Source organism: Puma concolor, chromosome D2, assembly GCF_028749965.1.
Source record: "Puma concolor isolate L17-30 chromosome D2, mPumCon1.1.hap2, whole genome shotgun sequence".
In the NCBI taxonomy this organism is placed as follows: domain Eukaryota; kingdom Metazoa; phylum Chordata; class Mammalia; order Carnivora; family Felidae; genus Puma; species Puma concolor.
Genome location: NC_141677.1, coordinates 23001606 through 23016477, shown reverse-complemented (window position 1 = coordinate 23016477; position 14872 = coordinate 23001606). Strand labels below are relative to the sequence as shown.

Sequence of the window (14872 nt, the reverse complement as noted above, 5' to 3'; positions counted from 1 at the left end):
CTCCTCTAGGATTTTGATGGTTTCCTGTCTCATGTTTAGGTCTTTCAACCATTTTGAATTTATTTTTGTGTATAGTGTAAGAAAGTGGTCTAGTTTCATTCTTCTGCATGTTGCAGTCCAGTTCTCCCGGCATCATTTGCTAAAGAGACTGTCTTTTTTTCCATCAGATACTCTTTCCTGCTTTGTCAAAGATTACTTGGCCATACAATTGTGGGTCCATTTCTGGGTTCTCTATTCTATTCCTTTGGTCTATGTGTTTTTTTCTTTGCCAATACCATACTGTCTTGATGATTACAGCTTTGTAGTAGAGGCTGAAGTCCAAGATTGTGATACCTCCAGCTTTGGTTTTCTTTTTCAACATTACTTTGGCTATTTGGGGTCTTTTGTGGTTCCATATGAATATTAGGATTGTTTGTTCTAGCTTTGTGAAGAATGCTGGTGCTATTTTGATTGGGATTGCATTGAATGTATGGATTGCTTTGGGTAGTATTGATATTTTAACAATATTTGTTCTTCCAATCCATGAGCATGGAATGTTTTTTCCATTTTTTTCATAAGCTTTTTATAGTTTGCAGCATACAGATCTTTTACCTCTTTCATTAGGTTTCTTCCTAGGTATTTTATGGTTCTTGGTGCAATTGTAAATGGGATCAATTCCTTGATATCTCTTTCTCTTGCTTCATTATTGGTGTATAGAAATGCAACTGATTTTCTATACATTGATTTTATATCCCGTGATTTTGCTGAATTCATGTATCAGTTCTAGCAGATTTTGGGTGTAGTCTTTTGGGTTTTCCATGTAGAGTATCATGTCATATGCAAAAAGTGAAAGTTTGTCTTCTTTTCTGCTAATTTGGATGACTTTTATTTCATTTTCTTGTCTGACTGCTTAGGCTAGGACTTTCAACACTATGTTAAACAACAGTGGTGAGGCTGGACATCCCTGTTGTGTTACTGATCTTAGGGGGAAAGCTCTGAGTTTTTCCCCATGGAGGATGATATTAACTGTGGGCCTTTCATATATGGCTTTTATGATAAGGTATGTTCCTTCTATCTCAACTTTCTTGAGGGTTTTTAATTAAGAAAGTATGCTGTATTTTGTCAAATGCCTTTTCTGCCTCTATTGAGAGGATCATATGGTTCTTCTTTTTTTTTAATTTTTTTTTTTAACATTTATTTATTATTAAGAGACAGAGCGTGAACAGGGAAGGGGCAGAGAGAGAGGGAGACACAGAATCCGAAGCAGGCTCTAGGCTGTGAGCTGTCAGCACAGAGCCTGATGCAGGGCTCAAACTCACAGACTGCAAGATGGTGACCTGAGCCGAAGTCATATGCTTAACCGACTGAGCCACCTAGGCGCCCCAGGATCATATGGTTCTTATCCTTCTTCTATTAATGTGATGTATCACATTGATTGATTTGCGAATATTGAACCAGCCCTGCAGCCCAGGAACGAATGCCACTTGATCATGGTGAATAATTCTTTTAATGTGCCATTGAATTTGATTTAGTATATTGTTTAGAATTACTGCATCAATGTTCATCAGGGATATTGGCCTTTAATTCTCCTTTTTAGTGGGGTCTTTGTCTGGTTTGGGAATCAAGGTAATGCTGGCTTCACTGAATGAGTCCAGAAGCTTTTCTTCCATTTTTTAATTTCTTCTTTAACTTCCTGGTTGACCCATTCATTCTTTAGCAGGACACTCTTTAACCTCCATGTATTTGGGGGTTTTCCACATTTTTTCTTGTGGTTGATTTCAAGTTTCATAGCATTGTGATCTGAAAATATGCATGGTATGATCTCAATTCTTTTATATTTGTTGAGGGGTGTTTTGTGACCCAGTATGTAATCTATTTTGGATAATGTTCCATGTGCATTCGAGAAGAATGTGTATTCTGCTGCTTTTGAATGAAAAGTTCTGAATCTATCTGTTAAGTCTACCTGGTCCAATGTGTCATTTAGAACCATTGTTTCCTTATTGATTTTCTGCTGAGATGATCTGTCCATTGTTGTAAGTAGAGTATTAAAGTCTTCTACAATCACGGTATTATTATCTATGTATTTATTTATGTTGTGATTAATTGATTTATATTATCAATGTGCTCTCACATTGGGGGCATAAACATTTACAGTTGTTAGCTATTCTTGATGGATAGACCCTTTAATTATGATATAATGCCCTTCTTCATCTCTTGTGACAGTCTTTGTTTTAGTATATGTGCTGCTGACGTGAGCACTACAGTCTTTGTTTTAACATCTAGTTTGTCTGATATAAATATGCCTACTCCAGCTTTCTTTAGACATCTAGTAGCATGATAGATGGTTCTCCAGCCCTTCACTTTCAATCCTCAGGTGTAACATGAGCCTCTTGTAGGAAGCATATAGATGGATCTTGGTTTTTATCCATTCTGATACCCTATGTCTTTTGATTGGGGCATTTAATCCATTTACATTCAGAGTGATTATTGAAAGATATGGATTTGGTGTCACTGTGTTATCTGTTGGTTCCATGCTTGTGGTGATATCTATGGTTCTTTGTAGTCTTTGCTGCTTTCCACTCACAGAGTCCCCATTAGGATCTCCTGCAGGGCTGGTTTAATGGTCATGAACTCCTTTAATTTTTGTTTGTCTAGGAAAGCCTTCATCTCTCCTTCTATTCTGAATGACAGCCTTGCTGAAAAAGGATTCTTGGCTGCATATTTTTCCTATTCAGCACGTTGAATATTTCCTGCCACTCCCTTCTGGGCTGCCAAGTTTCAGTGGACAGGTGATACTACCCTTATGTCTCTACCCTTGTAGGTTAAGGCCCGTTTGTCCTTAGCTGCTTTCAGAATTCCCTCTTTATCTTTGTATTTTGCAAGTTTCACTATGATATGTCATGGTGTTGACCTGTTTTTCTTGATTTTGAAGGGAGTTCTCTGTGCCTCCTGGACTTGGATGTCTTTTTCCTCCCCCGGTTAGGGAAGTTCTCAGCTATAATTTGTTCAAATAAACCTTCTGCTCCTTTCTCTTCCTCTGTTTCTTCTGGAACTCCTGTGATAATGGATACTTTCATTTCATTGAATTACTTAGGTCTCTAAGTCTCCCCTTGTGGTCTAGTAATTTCCTTTCCCTCTTTTTTCTCAGCTTCATCATTTTCCACAATTTTATCTTCTATTTCACCTGTTCTCTCCTCTGCTTCTTCCATCCTTGCTGTCACTGCATCTAGTTTATTTTGCATCTCATTTACAATGTTTCTTAATTCATTGTGACTATTTCTTAGGTCCATGATCTCTGCAGCAACAGATTTCTCTGCTGTCTTCTATGCTTTTTTCAAGCCTGGCTATTAGTCTAATTCTTGTTCAGATATATTGTTTGTATCTGTTTTGAGCAATTCTCTGGCTGTCATTTCTTCCTGGAATTTCTTTTGAAGAGAATTCTTCCGTTTTGTCATTTTGGCTAGGTTTCTGTCTTTTATGTGTTTTAATAGCTTGTTATGTGTCCTGCACCTGTGAGTACTACTATATTAAAAAGGGGTCATACACTGTCCAGGGCCTGGCACTTTAGGAAGTATTTTTAGAATGTGTTACATGAACTCTGTTGTGTCTTTCGCTGTTCTACCCCACTGTCCATAGTTGTGGATTGTTTGGACCTTCCACCAGGTGTGCTTTGATTTGTTCATTGAAGTAACCCTGGAAAAAAGGAAAAAAAGGAAGTGGGGGGGGAGCCTTATCCCATACAGAGAAATCAAAGGGGCTACAGAAGAAAAAAAAACAGGCAGAGAATCAAAGAAACTATAAGGCTGAATCGAGAAAGAGAGAGAGAGAGAGAGAGGAAAATAAAGAAGGAGATATAGAAAATGTGTAAAAAGAATAGAGTAAAAATGCCTGATTAAACAAACAAGAACAGATAAGGAAAGAAAACAAAAGATATATATAATAGAAATTGACCAAAAAAAATCAAATCAGAAACTATGAGTCTGATTCCAAAGGAAAGAAAAAAGAAAAAGAAGGGAAAGTGAAACAAAAACAAAAACAGACTAGCATACAAAACTGCAGGACAGTTGTCTCTTGGTGCCTGGGACTGGTGCCTTGGTGGCTTTGCTGGTCCGGAGGAGAGGCTGTGTGGTTTGGTCAGTGTCAATCTCACTCCGGTAGATAAGCAGTTACCAGGCAGGAGGGGTGGGGTTTGGTGTAAGTGGGTCGCCTCCACTGGGGGCCGCTGTTGTGTTCCCTGAAGCCCCACTGTGTTGCCGATGGGGAGAAAAATGTCCACACATCCCAGTCTCTTCTCTCCTGACCGGGTGTTCAGGCAGCTCAGTGAGTAGCACTGGCAGCTGACTTGTCCTGCCCCACAGTCTCCTGCACCTCCTAGGTGCTCACCTGGGACTCAAACCCCAGTATCTTAAAGGATGCCGCTCTGCATGGAGCTAGTTCTGGAATAGCGCCACTCCACCTAGTGGACAAAGGGCCTCTGGCTGGTGCATGCAGGGTCTTTTGTCCTTGGAGGGGCAAGATACCCTCTTCCCACAGTACTCAAGGGAGGGGACTGTTCTCTCCCTGTGTGCCCCTGAGATTGCCGAGTCCCGTGACCAGTTCCCTACCCACCCCCTAGGCACATGCATACGGTGGTGGCTCCAGTTTGGGCAAAGTCACGCACCCCTGAAATCTCCAGTCTTTAGCTCCTAAGGCTGTTTGCAAAGTAGAAACTGGCTGTCTCCATATTTTTCATTCCCCATTCCATGGTCTAGAGAGGTTATTCTTTTGTCCAAATACAATCCCAAACTTCTACAACCTCTCTTCTCTTCCTTCAGTCTCTTCACAAAAGTGGTTCACCCACTCTGTGCCTACACTGCCTGTTTTATCTCTCCCAATTCACAAACATGCACCTCTGTCCTGCCAAGCTGTCTCTTTCCACCTGTGGGGATTTTTCTGTCACTCCACAGACTGTATTCCTGGATATTCCAAGTGTTCTGACCTCAATACAGCTGTGTTTGAGGGACGAGGGAAATTCCGGTCCCCCTACTTCTTCACCATCTTCCTTACCCACGAGGAGTTGTTTTCAAGTGTCATGTTTCAAGGCATGTCCATACCATAGCATATCTCAGCATTCCATTCCTTTTGATGGCTACATAATATTCCATTATATGGACATACCACATTCTGTTTCTCCATTCATCATTTGATGGATTTGTTCCTACTCTTTGGCTATTAAGACTAATGCTGCTATAAACATTTATGTACAAGTTTTCTTGTATAAGTAAGTTTTTAATTCTCTTGGGAAGATATATATATATATATATATGTATATATATATATATATACATATATACATATATATATATATGTATAGGAATGGCCAGATGGTAGGAACTGAAAAGCTGCTTCTAAAATAGCTGCACCATTTTACATTTCCTTCAGTAATGTGTGAGGGTTTCAGTTTCTCCGTATCCTTTTCAACATTTATTTTGTTGTATATCTTCTTGATTATAGCTATCCTTGTGGTAGTGGATGCAAAGTGGTATCTCATTGTGGTTTTGATTACATTTCCATGATAGCTAATGATGTTGACCATCTTTCATGTGCTTATTGGCTATTTGTATATATTCTTTAGAGAGCTGTCTGTTTAGATCCTTTTCTCTTTTTAAATTGGATTATTTATATTTTTATTATTGAATTGTATGGATTTTTTTTACATAATTTAGAATTTTTACCTAAGGAAGATTTTTGAGAAAGGCAAAGATATTTGGTATTAGAGCTCATCTAGAGAAAAGATCTTATAAGGAAAGGAGATGTGCTTGAAATAAGAGAAATTAATAAGAAGACAACTACACTTGTTTCTCAAAGCATCAATTATGTAATTTTTTAAATAGATGGATCATTATTTCCAATGTAAAACATCATTTATATCAAGCCAAGAGGAAGATAAAATGTATTTAGGAACTCTCAAAAACAAACATTCCAACAACCAACACAAAAAAACAAATTCAATCTGTAAGCCTATAATGTCTTGTAATATCAGAAAATACTGATATATATCAAATATATATAAAAAATATATATTAAGCAAAGAAAGTATTATGACCTTTTGTGAAAAGCCCCTTATTTCTTGTGCTATTTCAATTATCACTTTTGTAAAAATAACTCTAGTTCTCAGGATTGGGGTTAGGCCATAAAAATAGGTGCAGGTAGCCGCAAGCATCTGTTCAGATAAGTTTCAACTATGGTTCATTGCCTCATGCACTCTTTCAGTTACTTTTTACATTTTTATAGAGCTTTACCTAAAATCTGATTTAGGGGTGTCTTGGTGGCTCAGTTGGTTAAGTGTCCAACTCACAGTTCACAGCGTCATGATCTCACAGTTCATGGGTTCGAGCCTTGCGTCGGGCTCTGTGCTGACAGCTCAGAGCCTGGAGCCTGCTTCGGATTCTGTGTCCCCCTCTCCCTCTGCCCCTCCCCTGCTTGCACTGTCTCTTTCTCAAAAATAAATAAACATTAAAAAAACTTTTTTAATCTGATTTGGAAAAATAGTAAACATGTTGAAAAGGAACCCAAATTCACATGAAGCTGCATTTTTTTATGTTTATCAAAAATGGAACATCAGTCATTTTTCAATTATTTGGAGAGAGTTCAGTGAAAAATTCCAAAGTGCAAAGTCGTTGCAGACACCTAGATTCTGAAGCCATTTGGTTGAGCTTCTTTGAAAATGCATATATTGTACTAAATAATGAAAAGTCAAGTGTTTTAGGGGGAGTGGGTATTGGTGGTGTTCCTATTAAATTCAGCTTTAAAAAAAATGTTTATTTATTTTGAGAAAGAGAATGCAAGCTGGAGAGGGGCAGAGAGAGGGAGAGAGAGAATCCTAATCAGGAAAGCGCAGAACCCAACACAGCATTCAATCTCATGATCATGACCGAAGCCAAAATTGAGTCCCATCAAGAGTCTTTGATGCTTAACCGACTGAGCCATCCAGGTGTCCCAAGCTGTGTGTTTTTAAGTCTGATTGTCTTCTCCGAATATTCCACAGGGTGGCAGTGCAGGAAAGCCACATTTTGTTAAAAACTCTATTTGAGGTAAACATTCTGGTACAATTGGCCCTGCCAAAGAATTTAAGGTTTCCTACCTATAAAAGACTGTTTTTTGTACTAGGAGTTGATGTTACACTGGATTAGACTTTTTAAATAAAACACGAGATGGAAGATGACTCACATTACAAATTTCTTTTGACTTTATTTTGTTTTTGTTTTAGCCCACAAATATTCACACAGTGAGTTCATGTACATTATTCAACATGTGATTTTATTTATATGCCACATGCCAGCATCTCTGTTGCACAAGAGAATATATTGCTTCCTAATACTAAAAATGTGAGCTGTGATAAAGTCACATAAATGAAAATAAATTTTGAAAACCAAAGTTATGAGCTCTTATAAGTATCTATATATTGTGTTGAAATCAGTATGAATATTCACCAGTAAATATAAAAGTATATTATTTAATCAAAAAATATGAGTGAGCACAGAAGTGTTTAATTTTGCATAGGGATTTTTAATGTTTAACCAAGACTCCTTACTGTACAGAGCTTTGCATATATACTCTTATTTGCCTCACTTTTATAAAACATTTGACTTCGTTTTTAAGTTAATAAATGTAACTCCTATTTGCTGTAAATTTCAAAATTCATTTGATACATGTCAACTAGAAAGTTTAATCAGCTGGGATGCCATGTAGCAAGAGAGATCCAGGATTCATCTGCAGCCTGTGCCTGTCCTGCTGCCGTGATTGCATAGGAAAGCAGTACTCATCTGAGCTACGTTTGATGTGTACTCAGGATCTGGAAACAGATCAAGAACTTGAATATACTCTGGGAGATTCTATCAGTGATGTAGTAAGAATGTTTTCTAAAACAGTCTGTAAGTGCAATCAAATAATCCCAAGCCTGTTTTCCTGGTTCCTTTCCTGCCCTCCACCTCCCACCCCCCACTCATCTCACCTCCTACCCTTCATCCACTTCACCTCCCACCTCACCCCCCACCCTCCACTCACCTCACCTCCCACCTCATCCCCCACCCTCTACCTCTCACCCTCCATCTGCCTCACCCCCACCCCCCACCTCACCCCCCCTTCACCCTCCATCCTCCACCTACCTCACCTCACATGCTCCATCTCCCACCGCCCCCCATCTCACCCCCTGGCTGCCATCCCCTACCACACATCCACCTCACCCCTCACTCTCCATCCCCCACCCCCCATCTACTTCACCCCCACCCACCACCACCTCACCTCCCACCCTTTACCTCTCACCGGCCACCACCTCACCCCCCACCTCACCCTATACCCTCCACTCCCCACCCACCTCACCCCTCACTCTCCATCACCCATCCCCCACCCACCTCACCTCCCACCCTCCACTCACTTCACCCCATACTCTTCACCCACCTCACTACCCCTAGGTTACTTAAAGATTTGTTTCTATTAATTACATTTCCATTTTTAGTGTTCTTCATTTGTCTTTTTTAAAAAAAATGTTGCCTTTTTACCTACAATTTCTGGCATTTAGGCTGTGATCAGTACCTGAAATGGGGTATTATTATTATTATTATTATTATTATTATTATTTAATTTATGGATCGACTTTATTTTTTAGACCGGTTTTAGGTTCACAGCGAAGTTGAGCAGAATGTACAGAACTTTTCTGCATACTCCCTGCCCTTACATACACACAGCCTTCTGACTGGGTAATTTTTTTTTTAAATGTTTACTTATTTTTGAGACACAGAGAGACAGAGCATGAACGGGGAGGGTCAGAGAGAGAGGGAGACACAGAATCCGAAGCAGGCTCCAGGCTCTGAGCTGTCAGCACAGAGCCCGACACGGGGCTCGAACTCACAAACCGCGAGATCATGACCTGAGCCGAAGTCGGACGCTTAACCGACTGAGCCACCCAGGCGTCCCGTGACTGGGTAATTTTTTAAAGAGCATTGGGGTTACCTTCTGTTGTCCTTATCACACTGTCTTGAAGGAAGCTTCATCTCCATGGCCATCCATTGTCCGAAGGTGGGAACAAAAGGGGATTTTCAATGATGGAGTTGGCTTAACGCAGGAAGAAAGGCCTGGGCAAATATTCAACTTGTTCATAAGGCTGTAATAGTTCATCCTGTAAATGGCTTCCTCAGAACGGCGGAGGAGCCACACTGGGATAATTTCACTTGGCAAGGACTTGTTGTGCTCTCTTTATTACTATAAGATCTTAGAATAATGCTGATGACCATTTTATTCCTGATCCCCTGCAAGGCCTCCCCCCAGGCCCCAACCTTAATATACAAGAATTGTAATATTTGATCTTTTGCTTGTTCAGCTTTTTCTTGTTCAGATTGTTCATGTGTTTTTTTATAAGTTGTCCATTTTTCTTATTTTATTATTATTTGGGAAGGAAAATACCATATTCCTTATTCCTCCGTGTCTGGTCAATTCCTGGAGTTAAAAAGGAATAAAACAAATGTCTTGGAATAAAGAGTGCAGTGGAAATGGCTAACTTCATGAGTGTTGGCATGTGCCCTGCTATCAGTGCCAGCCTGAATCAAAAAGGGGCCTAGGAGGTACTGGTCACAGAGTACTAGGTCCTGTCAACCTGGTGCCCTCTACAGAAGACCTCTGGAAAGTTCATCCTCAGGGAATCCAAACTACCTTGTAGACCAGCTTTCTTCTGCGCAATTAGGGCACCTAACTCTTAACACCTTCATATAAAGCGGAAGAAAAGCTGGTCTGAAGAAAAATCAGCATTCGTGTGGTAATAGCAATTGTTACACCATCGCCCCATTTGAGAAGATGGCAGCCTCAGAGCCCTGCATGGAGGAACAATGGCTCTACCTTGTGTGAACATTCGGCGTACTTGCTCTGACAGTAGTTAACAATGTCTACTTTGCAAATAACCACTAGAACAGTGTTTATTGATCAGCTCTTTAGATGTAGTCTAGGCTTTTTTTGAACATTCTGAATTTTCACTGCAATCCTTGAGCTAGGTAGGATAGAGCATGGTGTGGAGACAATGGGTGGCCCAGGTGGTTTGGCAAACAGGCTGACAGGCAATAGGTAGAATGAGTCAGAAAGGTAGAGACACAGGAAGCATCATTGAGAAGTATGTGGTTGGACAAGGGGATGCTTTTGTGCTAAATATTGTTTCAGAATTTACACTTTAATGATAATATTACAAGTTAACAATTGTTATGTTCTAGGCCCTGTGATGAATCCATTGCATGTATTAACTCCTTTAATCCTCAAAACAAACCTGTAAGGCACACATTTTGTTCCCCTGTGTTTACAGATGAGACAACTAAGGCTCAGAGAAGTTAAGTTCCCTTAGCCTGGGGTCACACAGCTAGGATATAGTAGAGTTGGAATTCAAATCCAGATCTTTGATTCCAAACTTAGAACTTTGAGTTATGAAAGATGTTTTTGAAACTCTAGAAAACTGATTCTTCCAGGAAATGGGGGCATGAGAATTTATTATTTTTCTCTCTTTTCCCTAAGTTGATTGACTATATTCTGTCTTAATAAATTCTCTGGGGGTGTTGAGGGGAGAACATGTCTTAATTCTGGCTGTTAAAATGAAGTCCCATAGACTGTGTGACTTAAACAACAAAAATTTATTTCTCACACTTCTGGAGTCTGGAAGTCTGAGAGCAGGGTGCCAGCATGGTCACATTTGGGTGAAAGCTCTCTTCCAGGTTACAGACTGCCACCTTCTTGTGCCCTCACATGGCAGAGCAAAAGCTAGTTAGCTCTCTGGTCTCTTCTTATAAGGGCACCAAACCTGCTCCTGAGGGCTCCCCCCTCATGAGCTAATTATCTCCCCAAAGCCCTACCTCCTAATGCCATCACATTAGGAGTTAGGATTTAACATATGAATTTAGCAAGGACACATTCAATTCATAACAACAATATATGTAACTCAGAAGATTACCCATGCAGTGTCTGAGCAAACTCTGTTCACATCTATGGACCTGATATAATTATTAGTAGCAACCTTTCACTCTCAGTAGTGTCCCAATTTGGACAACAAATGACATGGTCCCCCTATGTATAGCCTCATTTCTTCCAGAGAAGATCTGAGAAGTGAAATGACCCATCAGTTTGGAGTCCAAAAGCAGATGGGTAGCTTTCTCTTGCTTTCCTGTGGACCACCCATTCCACCCCATGTCAGGCATCTTGTGAGGAATGACAACTTTTGGTCATTGAACTGTCTTGAGTCTGGATGTTCTGCGCTGCAGATCAGTGAATTCTGGGTTGGTATTCTCTTGTTTTCCTGTATCTACATACCACAGTTCTCTTTTCCTCCTTTTTCTGGCAATCATCCTTCCACTAGTGTCAAAACTTTTTTTGTAGACTTCCAAGCTCATGAGACATTGGCCACTCCATGTCCAATCAAGGGGGTTAGTCAAATGCATTGGTCAGGAAACAAAACAAAACAAAACACCTTTAAACAATGGTTTTCCTAATGACATTATATTCCTATGGGCCAGATGAGATGGTTAAATAGAATTTCCAAAACTTTCATACAATTTTCTACAACTTCATATGACTGCTTATGACTTGCATGTAAGCAGATCTGGAACCACACTGGATAAATAGATAATCTTATCAGTCATCATAATCAAGTAGGACTAGCAGTTTCCAAAGTTTTATTTTGCCTTTGGGAAAAAGAATATGAAGATCAAAGTAGTAAGGTTCTTTTACTTTAACTTTATCCTATATTTTAACTCAAGAGTGATGAAATATTAATGTATACTATTAATAACATATTTGCATATGGTGCTCTCGTTTTTCAAAGAAGTTTTGCATCTATTACTTTATTTGATCTTTCAACAGTCCTGCGATTAAAGTAGGGTGGGAAATTTTATCTGTTTTTATAGAGGAAGCACCTGTGTTGTGGAGAGTCTAGTGAACTTTTGGGCTGCCAATGCATTTGATGTTAATATTATCCAATAAAACACATGGAAGTCTCAATATAAAGAGCAGTGCTTATTCCTGGGGACTGGATAGGAAGTGATATTGAATTGCCTTTCTCACAATATGGAAGGCGAATTAAGACATGTCTTCCTCCTACCAAACAGGGAGAACCTCCCTGGTAGAGTTGTTCCATTGCATCTGCATTTTTAGTGCAAATAGATGCGGTTTCCAAAATGTCATAGTCCATTCTATCCCCATGGAAACGAGGTTGGAAACCACCCAGGTCTTTCTATTGGACTCACAGGAGAGGATAGTATTGATTTATTCAGGGAAACTCAGCATGTCTCATATCCAGGCCTTTCTTAAGTCTTAGGAAGTGATTTCAGTGCTGATGGAGTTTCTGGAAACAAGTGTCACAGGACATTGCCAGTAAATCCATGTTCTCAGGGTTGTGGTATCATTTTTACAACTCTGGCACCACAGGGAATGATGTCATGTTATAGTGATGAAGCAATCAAGTCCCTTGAAAGTTAACTGAGGAACAGGAAAACGATGGAGAACAGCTTTTTGGGGGAAATTTTTTAGATAAATATCTTCTTAAGCCTTGTCTGTCTTGGTACTGAGCTACTAAAGCAAGTCACAGCACCCTGAAAAATGATGAGTTGTGTTTGTAGAAGCTAACTATATTTCAAAGGAGTGCTGAGCAGAGAATCTAGGGATGGCTCCACATTCCGGACTTGATAGAACTCTACTCATGCTTGGTTGTGTCTCAGACAGCTTCATTGCTTGGGCTCCATCTTTTGGTATGCTTGCTTAATTCAGTGATGGTCCAAACAGGCTTTTGAGGGACTTTATAAACAGCTATGAAGAGTTCATTGCCTACACTCACTGCATGAAAATGCAATTCAATTAGCCATTCAGAATTGAGTACTGGAGGAAGCGAAGCAGTTGGAAAAAGAGATATAGCTGCTTATTGCTGATGTGGGTTCTGGCTCCCGAGAGGGCATGGTGATGCTGATTGCATTCTCTGAACTTGATGCTGGCTGCCTCCTCGAGGATGGAAACAAGGGTGCCTGCTGGAATGAAGGCCTAAAATGCTCATTAGTAACTGTATTGTCTAACTGCTTATGTAAATATGTTCTTCCCAGAAGGAACGTGGGTGGTGCTCACCTATTCTGTGCACTTAGAACAACTCTGGGCTCCAGTCTGGCTCTATATGTAAGCCACCGGCTAACCTGGTGACCTTGGGAAAGTTACTTCGCTGCTCTGGACATGAAGATTAGATGCCATCAGTATTTTTCTTCTCTTTTTCATTTATTAAGCCATGAACCCTTTTAAAAACATTAAAATTTCATGCCCTTGTGTTTTTTTAAATCATAAAATGCCCATGGTGAGTACAATCAAGAGTGTCATACTGGATATGTTATTTTTAAAAAATACTTAGCAGGCTCAATTCTGATATGCCCATTCCTTTTACCTCCCAAGTTTGAACTCTGGAGGTTTCTGAGGCCACTAAAACCCTACATTCTATGTCATAAGACCTATTGATGCAAAAGTGCTTTTAAAATAATCACCTTGTGGGTTTTTTTATCTTCATGGTTCGTCAACAAAAATGTCAAGGAAGCTCACTTTACTCTTTACTTTTTGTGGGTATGAACTGCCCTGGACTTTCCCGTGAGATGCCCACACATGTACAGGCCAGCATCAGAATGTGCCCATCTGTCTGTCTCTCCTGATACCTTTCTATAATTTTTACTGGAAACAAATGTTGACTGCTGTCGTCTTTGATAATCTGTGCTCAGTTTCTTGATTCAAATGTAGTGTTTTGTCGACTTGGTTACCCCCTTTGGAATGTGGGATATAAATGTTGCCCTAAGTCTATGGATGATTCTCAGAATGACCTTCATCAAATGTTCTGTTAGTTTTCCAGTATATTCTTTATCACTTACTTTGCTGATTTGGTTGCATAGAATGTTAGACCCAGATGGGAACTTAGAGTGTCAGGTTGAACCCTCTCATATTTGCAGATGAGAAAACTGAGGTTCCAAGTTCATTCCAAATGAACCTCTCTCAAAATCTCTTATTATGATTTTGCTTAAACTGCAGCCTCTCCCTTACTATGGTTATATGACACCTACTGTTTTCATAGACCCCAATTCCCATCAGCTGCTCTTTACATACTGTCTTCCTTACTTCATAAATGTAGAACTTGGGTGACCTAACTGAAGATGCTGATTTGTGCTTTGCTAAAAGCTTCTAAAGCTATAAATAAGTAATTGTGGGAAGATGCTTGATGGCCTTTCAGCTAAAATAATAATCTCTCGGATTGATAGAGTTTCTTTCCTACAAGAGCTAAAAGCACCTCTTACATATTAGCACATTTATCTTCAATATCCTTGTGGAACTACAGGGATAGATGTGATCATCTGGATGATTCAACAAAGCTTTGAACAAGGCTTTCTCAAATGATCTACTGTGTGTCCTGCCCATAAGCTAAATCAAAGTTGGTGGGGTTGAAAAGAAATTATAAGGCAAAATTCTGGCTTTAGACTAGTTGTCATAATAGGGTAGCATCATGAGACAAGACAGAGGACTTCAGGAGGTTTTGTATAGTTGTGAAATTATGAAAAGTAGGACGGTAATGTCACAACTGGAGTTAAATGCAGGGACATGTCAGCTGGAGCAAGTTGGATGGAACCTAGAGTTCTACTGAAGCAAGGAGGTGGGAGTGAGAACTCAGTTTATGTTAGATGGTAAGGCATCTGTGATACAGTGGGAGTTTTTTTGGCCACGCTGGAAGCAGGAAGCAAGGGGAGACCAAGGGAGAAGGTTTGAGAATGTGGTGAGCTGCAAAGGTTAAAATACAAATCAAGTGGAGAGGACGAAAATTAATTTGAAGTAGGTCTACATTTGCATACCACTTCAAGTTTTTTCAAAGTATTTT

The 14872-nt window shown here is 39.8% G+C and overlaps 1 protein-coding gene across 1 annotated transcript in view; it reads left to right on the top strand.

Moving 5' to 3' along the window:
• The window catches only part of ANK3 (ankyrin 3), a 690167-nt gene that overhangs the window by 291941 nt on the left and 383354 nt on the right, over positions 1-14872 (top strand). The window lies entirely within an intron of this gene.